The 13559-nt window shown below is 45.1% G+C and overlaps 1 protein-coding gene across 1 annotated transcript in view; it reads left to right on the plus strand.

The window, feature by feature from the left end:
- The window catches only part of LOC126260741 (uncharacterized), a 702522-nt gene that overhangs the window by 630244 nt on the left and 58719 nt on the right, over positions 1 to 13559 (plus strand). The gene's annotated exons all lie outside the window — the stretch shown is intronic.

The raw sequence follows: 13559 nt of genomic DNA on the forward strand, positions 1-13559 counted from the left end.
TCATAATAGCAGGTTAATGAGATAATAGAGCCAGTAAATGGAATCTAGTGGTAATTACGTCAGAAAACAGCAAAGAGGAGCAGATCAGTCATTGCTAGCAGAAAATCCAGTAGTTACAAGACTTTGTAATGTGACTACCAAGATACTGAGCCACCGACTGTATCATCATCGCGATACTGGAATGTGTAAAAGACGCTTGAATGCCGCAGTAAGAAACAGCATAGAACTGCCGCGATGCTTTTGCGAAAGGTGGTCGCAGCCACTGCTCGTTTTATTTGAAGGGATGAACGCCATGCTGTGAATCATATCGTCGGTGGTACTCGCGTGTTGCAGCTTGCACCATCTGCTGCTAACAACAGTGTCGACGATCTCCGAAAGCGCCTAACATGACATTAATTTCTCATGAGTCACAGGACTCCGTTCAGCTCGGCACCTTTGTGGGCAGAGACACAGTCATCCCTCTCCCATTAAAGCTCCATTAACTGCTGTCTGAGCGCCCAGAGGGCCAGAGCGATTCTTCCTCCAGAATGGCCTCTCTCGAATAACGAAGTGGCACTAATGAAAGCAGCGTTTTCCGTATCTGCGCACTTCTCCACAAAGCTCCATCGTTTCACTCGAACAGTGCCAACTGAGGAGCGGGCCATACATATGGGTAAATGCACATCCTGTCGACAGTTGTTTCAATGGCTACGGTAATACCTCACTTCCCAAACATGCTGACCGACTCTACTCAAATCAGAGACAGCAAATTTCCGTTTGTTATTTAACCAAGCTATCCTCAAAGTCATTACAGTGAAAAACGGGTCCCTGTTCTGAAGACACATCTTGAAAATTCACCGGTAAATTTCCTTATTTATATATCATAACAAAAATTTAAAAAAAAAAAAAAAAAGACTTTAGACAAGTTCCCAGGCAGTTTGTTCCTTCTTTCGTTATTTTATTTCCGATAAAGCTCCGTCGACGGATGCTGAATCGTGGTAAAAAAAATCCATCTCGCGGTACTTTAGTGCAATCGTCCAGAAAACGTACGAAGGATATGAACTAGCCAGATATTACGAGAAACGGTCTTCTGTAAGTCTCCCTCCGAGAGAAAGTGGTTTTTAGTGTCGCTCTCGTTATGTAAGTATTAATTCGTGTTTGAACAATGTGAAGAAAGATTAGTGTAAATATGGCGACTAGCGCAGGTAGGGCGTGGAATAGATGATGTCCTGCCGGCCGTGGTGGCCGAGCAGTTCTAGGCACTTCAGTCCGGAACCGCGCGACGGCTACGGTCGCAGGTTCGAATCCTGCCTCGGGCATGGATGTGTGTGATGTCCTTAAGTTAGTTAGGTTTAAGTAGTTCTAAGTTCTAGGGGACTGATGACCTCAGATGTCAAGCCCCATAGTGCTCAGAGCCAGATGTTGTCCTAGGGACAAGTATCAGAATGTGCGCATCTGCGTCCGAGCCGTATATACACGACAAAGGTCAGCTGGAGACGTCAGCTATGCAGCAAGAGACCGTGAGATGAACCCATTCCAGTGCCAGGCTGCCAAAAGGAATGCGAGACGAGTTTGCGAATTCTCTCGATTGCGAGGAGATGGATTCTGTTTGCGCAGTGCGCGGGAAACTGTACGAGGTTGAGCGAGAAGTGGCGAAATGCGGTGGGCCTTGGCATGCATACTTACTTTATCGTCGTCGCGGGGGCAAAAGGCCAATATCCAGCCGCGCTGCGCGACATCACACATATGGTATCGTACTTCGTTTCAAGCCTCTCGACGAAGCAAAGCGCAGGATATACACCGACGGGGAAAAAAATCGCAACACCGACAAGGAGTTTTGCGACGAAAACGGAAGTTGGTAGCCGCCTTTCAACATTAAAAAGACGAAGTCTATTCATATTTCGCACCAGTCCCATAACAGTGACGTTAGTAGCGCCACTATGACGAGGCAACAAAGAGTTTGCCTTAAATACGCGCGGTAACAGTCGTAAGCGTTAGTTACCTTTAAGAATGGAGTTGGTGGGGAGTTGCTAGTCAAGAATGCTTTTAAGGTGACAAAGAGGCCTTTATCAACACCTCACTGAGTTTCAACGAGTTCGTCTAATAGGGCTGGATGTTCCTTCTGCGATATTACACAAAGACCTGGTAGAAATGTGGCCACCGTACATGATTGCTGGCAGCGATGTTCACGACAATGGGCGGTCGCAAGAAGAAGGGTCTCTGGACGGCCACGAGGCACTACCAAGAGGGAAGACCATCGTTTTCGGCGTATGTCTCTGGCGCATCGTACTGCATCTGCAGCAGCAATTTGAGCAGCAGTTGGCACCTCAGGGACCCAACGAACCATTACAAATCGGTTACTTCAAGGACAGTTCCAAACCAGACGCCCTGTAGTGTACTTTCCACTGACCCCAAACCACCGCCATTTTTCAACTTCAGTGGTGTCAAGCGAGAGCTCATTGGAGGACAGGGTGGAGGTCTGTTGTGTTTTCTGATGAAAACTAGTTTTGCCTCGGTGCTAGCGACAGCCGTCTCTTGGTTAGAAGGCCGCTTGAGTGCCTGCAGGCAACGTGTCTGCGTGTAAGACACACTGACCGTAACTGGAGTTACGGTCGGTGTTGGCATTTCGTGTGACAGCAGGAGCACTTTTGCGGTTATTCCACGCACCCTTACTGCAATTCTGAACTTCAGTCTGGTGATTCCACCTGTTGTGTTGCCTTTCATGTACAGATTCCAAGGGGGTGTCTTCCAACAGGATAACGCTCGCCCACATACCGCAGTTGTAACACGACATGCTCTACAGCGTGTCAGCATCTTGCCTTGGCCTGTTCGATGACCAAATCTGTCTAGTCGAGCATATATGGAACTTCATCGGATTACAATTCCGCGCGGGATTAGCCGAGCGGCCTAAGGCGCTGCAGTCATGGACTGTGCAGCTGGTCCCGGCGGAGGTTCGAGTCCTCCCTCGGGCATGGGTGTGTGTGTTTGTCTTTAGGATAATTTAGGTTAAGTAGTGTGTAAGCTTAGGGACTGATGACCTTAGCACTTAAGTCCCATAAGGTTTCACACTCATTTGAACATTTTGAACGACAATTCCAGCGTCATCCCAAACAGCATTAACCGTACCTGTATTGACCGGCAAGTGCAACAGACACGGAACTCCCATCCCACAAATTGACATCCGGCACCTGTAAAACACAATGCATGCCTTTTGCATTTGCAGTAGCTTATCTCGCGCTTACATTAATCTGTGATCTTGCAGTGTTAACCACTTAAATACGTTACCTGGACATATGTATACCCGAAATTTCGTTACTCAACATTAGTTATTTTATTGATGCTTCGATTTTTTTATCCCTCAGTGTATTTACAAAGGAGTCGGTTACTCTGCTGTTCTGACTCGTTCCGTGTTTTGTCACGCCTCAGGTGCTGCTTTAAAAATAACAGTGTCAGTAATGTGTATTACTACATCTTGGACAGAGAAAGACTGGAAACGAAACGAACTGGCGGGTAGTACATGCAGAGTGATATTAGTCAATGTATAAAAGTGACAAAGCAAAGGTGATGCTGTTGCGCCAAGTGAAAGACCGCGCACTCCAGACAGGCATGAGAGTGAGTCGCTTGAGAACGCTTCTGAAGACCAGTGACTGCTCTGTGATATGTGCCATCTGTCTAGAGTGGCCTCGTTACCACACAGTATCAGGCTGCAAACGAGAGTCAACTTTACTTCAATGTCAGAAAAACGAAGCAGGCACATAATGTATTTCTGTGGTTTTTTTGTCACATAATTCAATTACGAGACAGTAAAAATACTTAAAAAGGAAAACATTTCTTTGTGTATTTACGTGTCGTACTTACGGATGCCCAGACAGTCAGAACATTACTCAGAAGCTGTACTATAACAATTTCTATCGAAGTTTGATATTCGTGCTACTTAGCTAACGGCTTTTATTTTCTCAGGGTGAAGATAAATACAAAACTGGGCGAACAGTAAAATTGTCCCAGAATTAATCGTTTTTGCAGCTGAATGAGTGCGTTTTTCAAACTTCCAGGTAGACTGAAACTGTGTGCCGCACAAAGGCTCGAACCGAGAACCTTGACTTCGGAGGGCAATGCTCTCAACAAGTGAGCTATCGAGGCACGACTCACAGACTGACCTCCCAGCTTCACTTCTGCCTACTTCTCCCACAGGATAGCTCACTTAGTAAGAGCATGGACCGCCAAAGTTCCGGGTTCGAGACCTAGTCCAACACACATTTAAAACTGCTAGGAAGGTTCAATCAAAATTCAGTACTGCGGTTTTCAAGTTTCATCACCGCCATATTGTAAAGACAGTCTTGTGATTGATACGATTTTTTTCGACGGTTTTCAGGTTTCATCGCTGTCATATTCTAAAGACAATCTTGTGATTGACACGATTTCTTTCAATCTTGCACTTCACATTAGACCACTCGATAATTCTGATGCCACAGGGTCCTCTTACAGTTTCCTAAGAACTGTTTCCAGCTTCTACCTCTGCTTCATTAATCAGTATCAGTCAAACCACACTCCGGATTCTTTGAAGAATAAACTCTCACGTATAAAACGTCGTATGTACTGAACTATATATCGTACGGTTATATAATTTTGCAGGAACATTCAGTGGTAAATGAGGATACTGTCTGCAAAAAGGCTTGCGAATGGAGTTAGTAGTAAAGAAGTAATAAATTAAAATTGCTCAAGTTTTACTGCTTGAACAGCGAAAATGTAGTAAACAATTCATTTTATTTTTCCTTTCATCATATTGTGGGGGGCGTCAAAAAAATGGTTCACATGGCTCTGAGCACTATGGAACTTAACTGCTATGGCCGTCAGTCCCCTAGAACTTAGAACTACTTAAACCTAACTAACCTAAGGACTTCACACACATCCACATCCGAGGCAGGATTTGAACCTGCGGCCGTAGTGGTCGCGCGGCTCCATACTGTAGCGCGTAGAACCGCTCGGCCACTAGGGCCGGCTGGGGGGCGTCAGCGAGAAAAATTTTCGTAAGGGTTTATGTTTAAAGTTTGTTCCAAGTCACTGAACGCACTCATTCTCAAATACTGGATGACGAGAATCTTGGTAATTTGCGCGCCTTGAGTTACGCTGCTCAAGACGTATACACAGTTCCTTACCGTAACAATTATGTTAAACCTTTAACATAAGATTATAGCTCTTAATGAGGAGACTATGATAGCATTTTAAAATTTTAAATCCTGTCAGTAATAGAATGAAAAACTGAAAATTAAAAAAATTATGTTTCCCAAAGGCAACTTGCAACTCGATCCCGTACCCATCGTTAGCGTTTTAGTAATATAAATAACAAGCAAGAGATTGGCGAGCCATCCCTCCTACTCCCCCTCCATCTCTTGTGCCTCCTTTCAGTGTCTCTGCGCTCCCTCCTGCCCTGTCTTCCCTTTTCCTCTCCCACCCCACGTGTCTCCTGCCTCTTCGTGAACCCATGGTTGCCCCTCCTCTCTTCATCCCGCCGCTTCCTCGGATGCCCCATGCTCTCCCCTCCTTTTCCACCCTGTCTGACCTTTCCCTCGGCAGGTCCCACCTGGTAGTTTTACTCTTCGTCGTGTGTGCTCGAAGTGGGTTTTAAGTGTGTTGTTTCGGAGTGTTTTTAATACTGTGGCCAACTTTTAACCTGTGCATTCGCATTCAGTGTCTTCTCTGTGTTTCAAGAATCGCCAACTGTGTTTTTTAGCTTTCTGATGACTTTTTTTTTAACTGTCCCCCATGAACGTCTACATGTCCATGTCTTTTTACCTCCATTTTCTCCCCCTACTCTGTTTTATGTTCCCCTTTTTTATCTCCTTATGTATGTATTATTTTATTCAAATGGCTCTGAGCACTATGGGACTCAACATCTTAGGTCATAAGTCCCCTAGAACTTAGAACTACTTAAACCTAACTAACCTAAGGACATCACACACACCCATGCCCGAGGCAGGATTCGAACCTGCGACCGTAGCAGTTATTTTATTCTTGTTATAGTTGTCGTGTCTCTCGGCTGAAGAGCGGCGGATTGTGCCGCTGACAGCCCTCCCCTGCCCATATGGGGCAGGGGAATGAAATCACAATAAAGAAAAAAAAAATTGGCGAGCCACTGCAGCCACACTCAGTAATCACCTGAAGATGAGGAGCAGCTGTCTCGTTCAAATATTATGCAACTTTCACAACATTATGCGACGCGATGCCCGTGAAACAACAAGCGGTTATTACGTCGGGAAAGTTTCAAACAGCACAATATAGGTTCCACCTTGAAAAACTGCTTGCCACCCTTGTGTCTCAGTACACGGCTGCACAAGCTTTATTTTTCTCTTTTCTCCTTTCTTTCCTTTCAAGCTTCGCAAGGAAAATTTGTATAGGGCTACGTTTGACTGGGACGGCTTTGTCGGAGAAATCGCGCCGGCCCTGGTCGAACGATACCTGTCTTTTGTGGACGCGCCTCCGCCGTGTTGTTGACTCGGAGAGCCACGAGCCGGCGTTCCCAGGCGGTCCCGGCCAGACAGAGCTGCGGCATTAATCACTGTCAGGCGCGGCTCCGCCCTTCCTCCAGGACGCAGGCGCTACAAAAGGACAGACTGCGCCCTGTACAGGTGTCCAGCCTTAAAAGAAGGCGCTCTTCCGCTAAGCGGTACGCTACGTGACGCAACGTTCCCACACAGCGATCGTCTTCAAGGCGCGCTCCACCTGTAAGCCCATTGTACACGCGGCAGGAACGAGTGAGCAAACCTAGCGGATGTTCACTGAAGCTAATTTACTTGTCGATTATAGTAGACGGCTGCGTAATCATCACTCGTCCTACGACGTGTAGGATAGATGAGATGACCAATCAAAACGTTAGAACAGTTTTAGAAAGTGAACGTGGAACGGCTAGACAAGGTTCAGGGAAAACACCTTTCACGCTTTAATTTACTGCTTCTTCTTCGCGGATGGATCACTTAGGAGCCGGCCGAAGTGGCCGTGCGGTTCTAAGCGCTGCAGTTTGGAACCGCGAGACCGCTACGGTCGCAGGTTCGAATCCTGCCTTGGGCATGGATGTGTGTGATGTCCTTAGGTTAGTTAGGTTTAACTAGTTCTAAGTTCTAGGGGACTAATGACCTCAGAAGTTGAGTCCCATAGTGCTCGGAGCCATTTGAACCATTTGAATCACTTAGGACCACGCGTAATCAACATTTGTTGGCCTTCCTTTTCGCCCAGTATTCCTTCATAAACAACGAATGGGCTAGCTTTCGTTGCGTAGACAACGTATGTCGGTTAGTTTTTTCTCTCTTCTTCCTCAAAACCCCGTGCGTTTGTGATTTTTCTAATTTCATTTCTGTCATGTAGATTTGGAGACCCTAATTCTCTCAGGTCTTTTTCCGTCTGTTTGTACCAGTTCGGTCTTGTAGTTTTGTTCTTTAAAAATGTATGGATTTTGTGCGTTAACCTGTTTGAGTCCATTCTTTCTAAATGCCCCATGAATTGGATTCTTCTCATGCGCATTGTGTCTGTTATTTTGGAGATATTTTTATATATTTCTGCATTGGGTTTTGGATAATGCACACCATCTTTAGATCTTGGTCCTAGGATTTTCCTCATTATTTTACGTTCTTTCACTTCTAATTCCTCTTTTAGTGTTGTGTGTTGAAGGTTTAGTGTCTCAGATGCGTAGAGAGCTTCGGGTTTAATTACTGTTGTATAGTGTCGTATTTTGCAGTTCCACGAGAGACTCTTTTTGTATATTGAAACGCCATCTCCATTTTCTGGACTCTTGATCTGACAGATTTCTTTTCATTACAATTTTCTGCAATCCATTCACCCAAATATTTAAATTCTTTTATTCGAGACATGTAGTTATTACCAATTTTGAGATCAGAAGATGCATCTTTGATGTCAGTCATAAATTTTGTTTTTTCAAATGAAATTTGTAATCCTATTTTAGCTGCCTGTTCTTGTAATGATTCTAGCTGTTTCTGTGCATCGGTAATGTCTTGTGCGATCAGTGCCATGTCATCAGCAAATGCTAAACAGTCTAATTCTATGCCCTTACGTCTTGGTCCCAGTCTGTGCGCTGGTGCACCTGCTTTTCTCCATTCTCTAACAACTTTTTCAAGAGCACAATTGAAGAGCGCTGGGGACAGTACATCCTCTTGTCGTACTCCTGTGTCTATTTCAAATTCTGTGCTCTATTCTCCCATAAATTTTACTTTGGATTTGGTCTCCGTGAGTGTTTCTTTTATGATGTTTGTTGTCTTTTGATCTAGTCCAAATTTTGCTAATACTTCAAAAAGGGATTCTCGGCCTGTACTACCATATGCTTTTTTAAAGTCGACAAACGTGATGACATAACTTTTGTTTGAAGTACTATGCAAATATTTCATTCAGTTTTTCAAGTTAAGGATTTGTTCTACGCACTTTATTTAAACAAGACCCAAAATTTTTCAATAAGAAAACATTTCCGATGTTTTAACTGCTGACAACAAGGCTACCTTCCACTCGCCCCAGGATGAGCTTAGCCGGCCGCGGTGGTCTCGCGGTTCTAGGCGCGCAGTCCGGAACCGTGCGACTGCTACGGTCGCAGGTTCGAATCCTGCCTCGGGCATGGATGTGTGTGTTGTCCTTAGGTTAGTTAGGTTTAAGTAGTTCTAAGTTCTAGGGGACTGATGACCACAGCAGTAGAGTCCCATAGTTCTCAGAGCCATTTGAACCATTTGAACCAGGATGAGCTTAAATGACGCAAGATATTTTAATAATACTGTAGTAAAGCCTCGCTCACTGTCAGCGAACGACAAAAGAAAAGCATAGCACCTTTTCTTCCACGAGTTTCATCGATATCGTTGCATCGGTGACACAACGTTGGGATAAGTCCAACAGCATTTCACACTGCCAGCTCCAGTTCTCTCGCTTTGTTGACGTACTGTTCCCGTATCCGCGCTGCCTGCCACGGTATCAGGCGCCACTCCAGAGCAGGGATTGTGTGGGCGGTGAAAGCGCCGGCATACCGGCACGACCCGAAGGCGTGTGGCAGTGGGTGCTTTCAAGGCCGACTTGTGCTCCATCTGCGGCCTGCTTCGCTGTGTCCCCGACATTTGGCGACTGCCAGGCCTCCCCCCTCACACCACTCGTCGTCCCATCCGTGGATTTCTCATCATGAATGTTTTCCTCCAGTTACGATGGCACTGTCCCGATGCCGTCCGTACCTTCTTTCTCGACGATACGCTTTAATTCAAGGTAAATTTTCTGAGCTTACTTCATAACTTTCGCTGGATTTTTACAAGTAATTAAATGAGGTATCATTGTTTTAATTGCCAGTACAGCAAATCATAAGTATATTTCATTTTTTTACTTTACTAATACACGCTTTAATGAGTTTGTATGACCACTCCGTTGTAACTAGTCCGCGTCTCTAATACGAGGGTTGGATATTAAATAGTTGCAACTATTTATTCGCAGCCGATACAAAACAGTTACATGTTTGCACCTGTTACTGTCCTTCAAAGTAGTCACCAGCGTTGTGCAGAACACGTTGCCAGTGATGTGGAAGGCGTAGTATATCGTTAGCAGAGCCTGTTCTGTTGACGATGCCCTTTGAAAGGGCACGACCAATTTCCTTCCCCATTCTTCCCTAATTCGCTGAGATCGATGGCGTCGCCATTTGGTCCGCTCCCCCAAACCAACCAACCAACCAACCATTCGGTTCAGTCGGTACTCAGGGCGGAACAGTCCAAAAGTGGTTGAAATTGCTCTGAGCATTATGGGAGGTCATCGGTTCCCTAAAACTTAAACTGCTTAAACCTAACTAACCTAAGGACATCACACACATCCATGCCCGAGGCAGGGATTCGAACCTGCGACCGTAGCGGTCGCGCGGTTCCGGACTGAAGGGCCTGGAACCGCTCGGCCACACCGGCCGGCCGGCGTGGGATCCTGTTCGAAATATTAAGTACTCACCCCTCCTCTACAAGTCCTATGAGTTTGTAACGGGAATTTCCGAACACCCTGTAGATGTCGACAGCTGGAGTGTTAAGTCTCCTTCGCTTCCACATCACTTTTGCTATAGCCAGAAGCTTTACTGTCGGATCTGACACATATCCTGTTTTCGACTGAACACTGATCCGACCGCGGCCGTCTTTCCGTGTTGTCAGGAGTCTCACGCATTTTGTAGTAACTGCTCGCACGAAAGCCGACAAATGAACCCATTCGCTAACATGAGCGTAGGTAGGGCGCTGCTGTGCAAACCGCTTTCATTACATAAGCGTCCTTCCTAATAACGCGAGGCTTAAGACACTCCAGTATTAGAGAACGCCTTCTGTCCATTGCAGCGAAATGAATGGGAGGCTGTAATCCGAACGCTGGCCGCCACACAAAGGACCCTCTTCCATGCTGATAAAAGGTAACCGAGTTGCCGCTCCGAGACGCGAGACAGGCCCAGCTTGTTTCTCATCAGTCACGCTTAATGGCCGGGGTCGCTGACCGCTCGTAGTATTACCGCCAGCCACTGCCCTGGGGAAGGTTATTGTCCGAGAAACGGTATGAGGAGCGCGCCGTGACGTCCAGCGAGACGCGTTTTCATCAACCGCTCTCTTTTGTTTCGCGCTAGTGCTGCCAGACGACCAGGAGCGGCGTCTCGAGAAGCTACAGCTGTCGTCTAATGGGATTTTTTATCTCCGTGTATAAGGTCCCCTGTACTGCGACTGTGGTTTTGTAGTAAACTGTTGAATGCCGATAGGACATCAAGTCTAAACCCTACAGAAGTCAGTATCTAAAAAGGCTACTGACGCAGTTTGCAGTTTCAGGTGTCTTTCTCATTTTTGGAGTAAAATATCTGCCTCCTAAATGCGGAATACTTACCGAAATTCATTTGTAAGGAAACTGTCAACACTGTAAATGTGTGAGTTACAGAATTATTATACCAACTAAAATTCTTGTGTTCATGCTGCAAGTCCTAAGGAAATATTGAACCAGGTAGAATGCGTTCATTTAAACTTCTAGTTTTTTTTTTTTTCAGGATTGGTTCCATAAAGCATGATGAAGTAACTTAAACAGGCTCTGACGCGTTTGGTGTAGATGGGAGATGGGAGGGAAGGAGTCTCAAAAGAGTTCAGCACCCAGTCGCCAATAGAAATGACACGTTCAGTATAAACTGGTGGTCACTGTACGGAATGGAAGAACAAAGGGTCTCTGTGCGACGTGGCACAAAACGGGATTCTTTTCACGAAAATACGAGGACTGCCTTGTCCTGGATTGAATAATGTAGAACCGAAGTCTATCGAAGTTCCTAATAACTAAATTAATTGCAAATAAAAAGTTTTTGTCCTTTCTTTGTGAGTACAACGGCCGACTGCCCTCTCTTAGGCAAATCCAAACGGCTAGGAAGTCGTGCAGTAGAGGTTCAAATGGCTCTGAGCACTATGGGACTTAACATCTATGGTCATCAGTCCCGTAGAACTTAGAACTACTTAAACCTAACTAACCTAAGGACATCACACAACACCCAGTCATCACGAGGCAGAGAAAATTCCTGACCCCGCTGGGAATCGAACCCGGGCGCGGGAAGCGAGAACGCTACCGCACGACACTAGCTGCGGACAGGCATAGAGGAATTCCTACTGTACTGCTTAGTCTGTACTCAAGTCAGACGCATTTTCTTTAGTTTTTCGCCAGGTACTTACTATTTTGTTTTAGTAGTAGGTAAAACAAATACCACTACTTGTAGACACAATGTGGCAACGAAAAAATGGTTTGCTTCTCGTTACTAACAACTGTTTAGTGGAATTCTACGCGTCCATTCGGCAGGGTGGTTGCAGGTTAGTCTGATGGGTTAACAGGGACAGCAACAGAATAACCAATAATCCAGCAGCGACTGACTAGCGTTACTGCATATCAGTGATGCGCCGCGAGCGAGGAAAGTAGCGAACAAATGTCTACGGGTAAGAAAAGCGCTACGGAATACTTCGCTAAAATGAACATCGCAGCAGACTAATTGGGGACTGCTCTGTCGAATGAGCACATAAAACTCCAATGTAAAAAAAAAAATTTAAAAATAAAAATAAAAACTTGTTTGTAACCAGATTAAACCGACTGGTCATGGAACGAAACATAGATTAACAAAGAGTTCTTCTTATGGGGCAGCCACAACTGTACAAGTCCATTTTGGAAAATGAAGAAACCGCAGGACAGCTGCTTAATCCACAATCATTTTACTGGGTACACGACCTGTTTCGCAACAGCTACAGTTCCATCATCTGCTGTAAAAGCAGGAAAATCACCGGATCACCTGATGTCATCTTCATCCCAGTGGTGTCGTGGAACCAACACGTCGTATCACAGTGTACCATCACAACGCGGGGCAGAGGATGACCTGAGACGATTAGGTGATTTTATTTTTCACACCAGATGATGGAACTGTAACTGTTCCCAAACCGGTCGTGTACCCAATAAAATCATTTTGGATTAAGCAACTGTCCTGTAGTTTCTCCAGTTTCTAAAATACGATTAACAGTATTTATATAGGCTCACTTCAGATACACTTTACAGAAACGCGATTGTAAATATCTTTCGAAACACCAGAGAAAATTTGTCTAACGACTCTTAGGAGACATTACACGCGTTACGTGTTAGTTTGTTTGTTTGTTTGTGTCAGTGTGTGTGTCAGTGTGTGTGTGTGTGTGTGTGTGTGAAACACGGTAAAGTTGAACGATGTGATGGATATGTATCAACTCGCTCGTAATCGACAAGTTAGGATCATTGTGATACCACATTACTCGAAATTAAAGCAACTGTTGCCGAATTTAGAATTAGTATTCCGTGAATATTTGTTCATGTTATGATTCCCACTGCTCTTCGTACGGCTTAATGGTAAACTACCGCTAAGATTTTAAAATGCTCTTCAGCTTCAACTTCTCAACGTGGTTCGGATTCAACATACCCTGTCAGTCCAAACTGTTTCGAGACTGCATCAATAAAAATTACTTCAGTCTGGAACCGCGCGACCGCTACCGTCGCAGGTTCGAATCCTGCCTCGGGCATGGATGTGTGTGATGTCCTTAGGTTAGTTAGGTTTAAGTAGTTCTAAGTTCTAGGGGACTTATGACCTCTGAAGTTGTGCCATAGTGCTCAGAGCCATTTGAACCATTTGAATAAAAATTAGACAAAAGGTAAGATGGTGATATTAATGCATCAGGTGTTCTACAGTCTCCCGAAACTTGACTACAGCCCTCAGAGCGTACACACAAATATGTTAAACTGTCAGAAAAGTCCTTCTTTTGGATGTTATTCAACATCGCGCGTCACATTCGCTTGATTGTGGGTTGTGTCGTCAGAGCTCTGACCCTTCATGTAAATGTCTGCACTTCGTCGTTTTGTGGTAGATTCGTATTGACAACACGAAGTCTCGTCACCTGTCATGATTTTTTTCCAGAAGGAAATTGTCCGCGTTTTACATTTCAATCAAGTCGCGGCAGTCGTCGACGCGTCGTTGTTTTTGTTCGGAAGTCAAGGTGTGAGGTACAGACTTTTGCACACACTTTTCTCCTTTTCAGAATATTCTGAAGAATGTGTTGAACACT

Source organism: Schistocerca nitens, chromosome 5 (genome assembly GCF_023898315.1).
Source record: "Schistocerca nitens isolate TAMUIC-IGC-003100 chromosome 5, iqSchNite1.1, whole genome shotgun sequence".
Lineage (NCBI taxonomy): Eukaryota > Metazoa > Arthropoda > Insecta > Orthoptera > Acrididae > Schistocerca > Schistocerca nitens.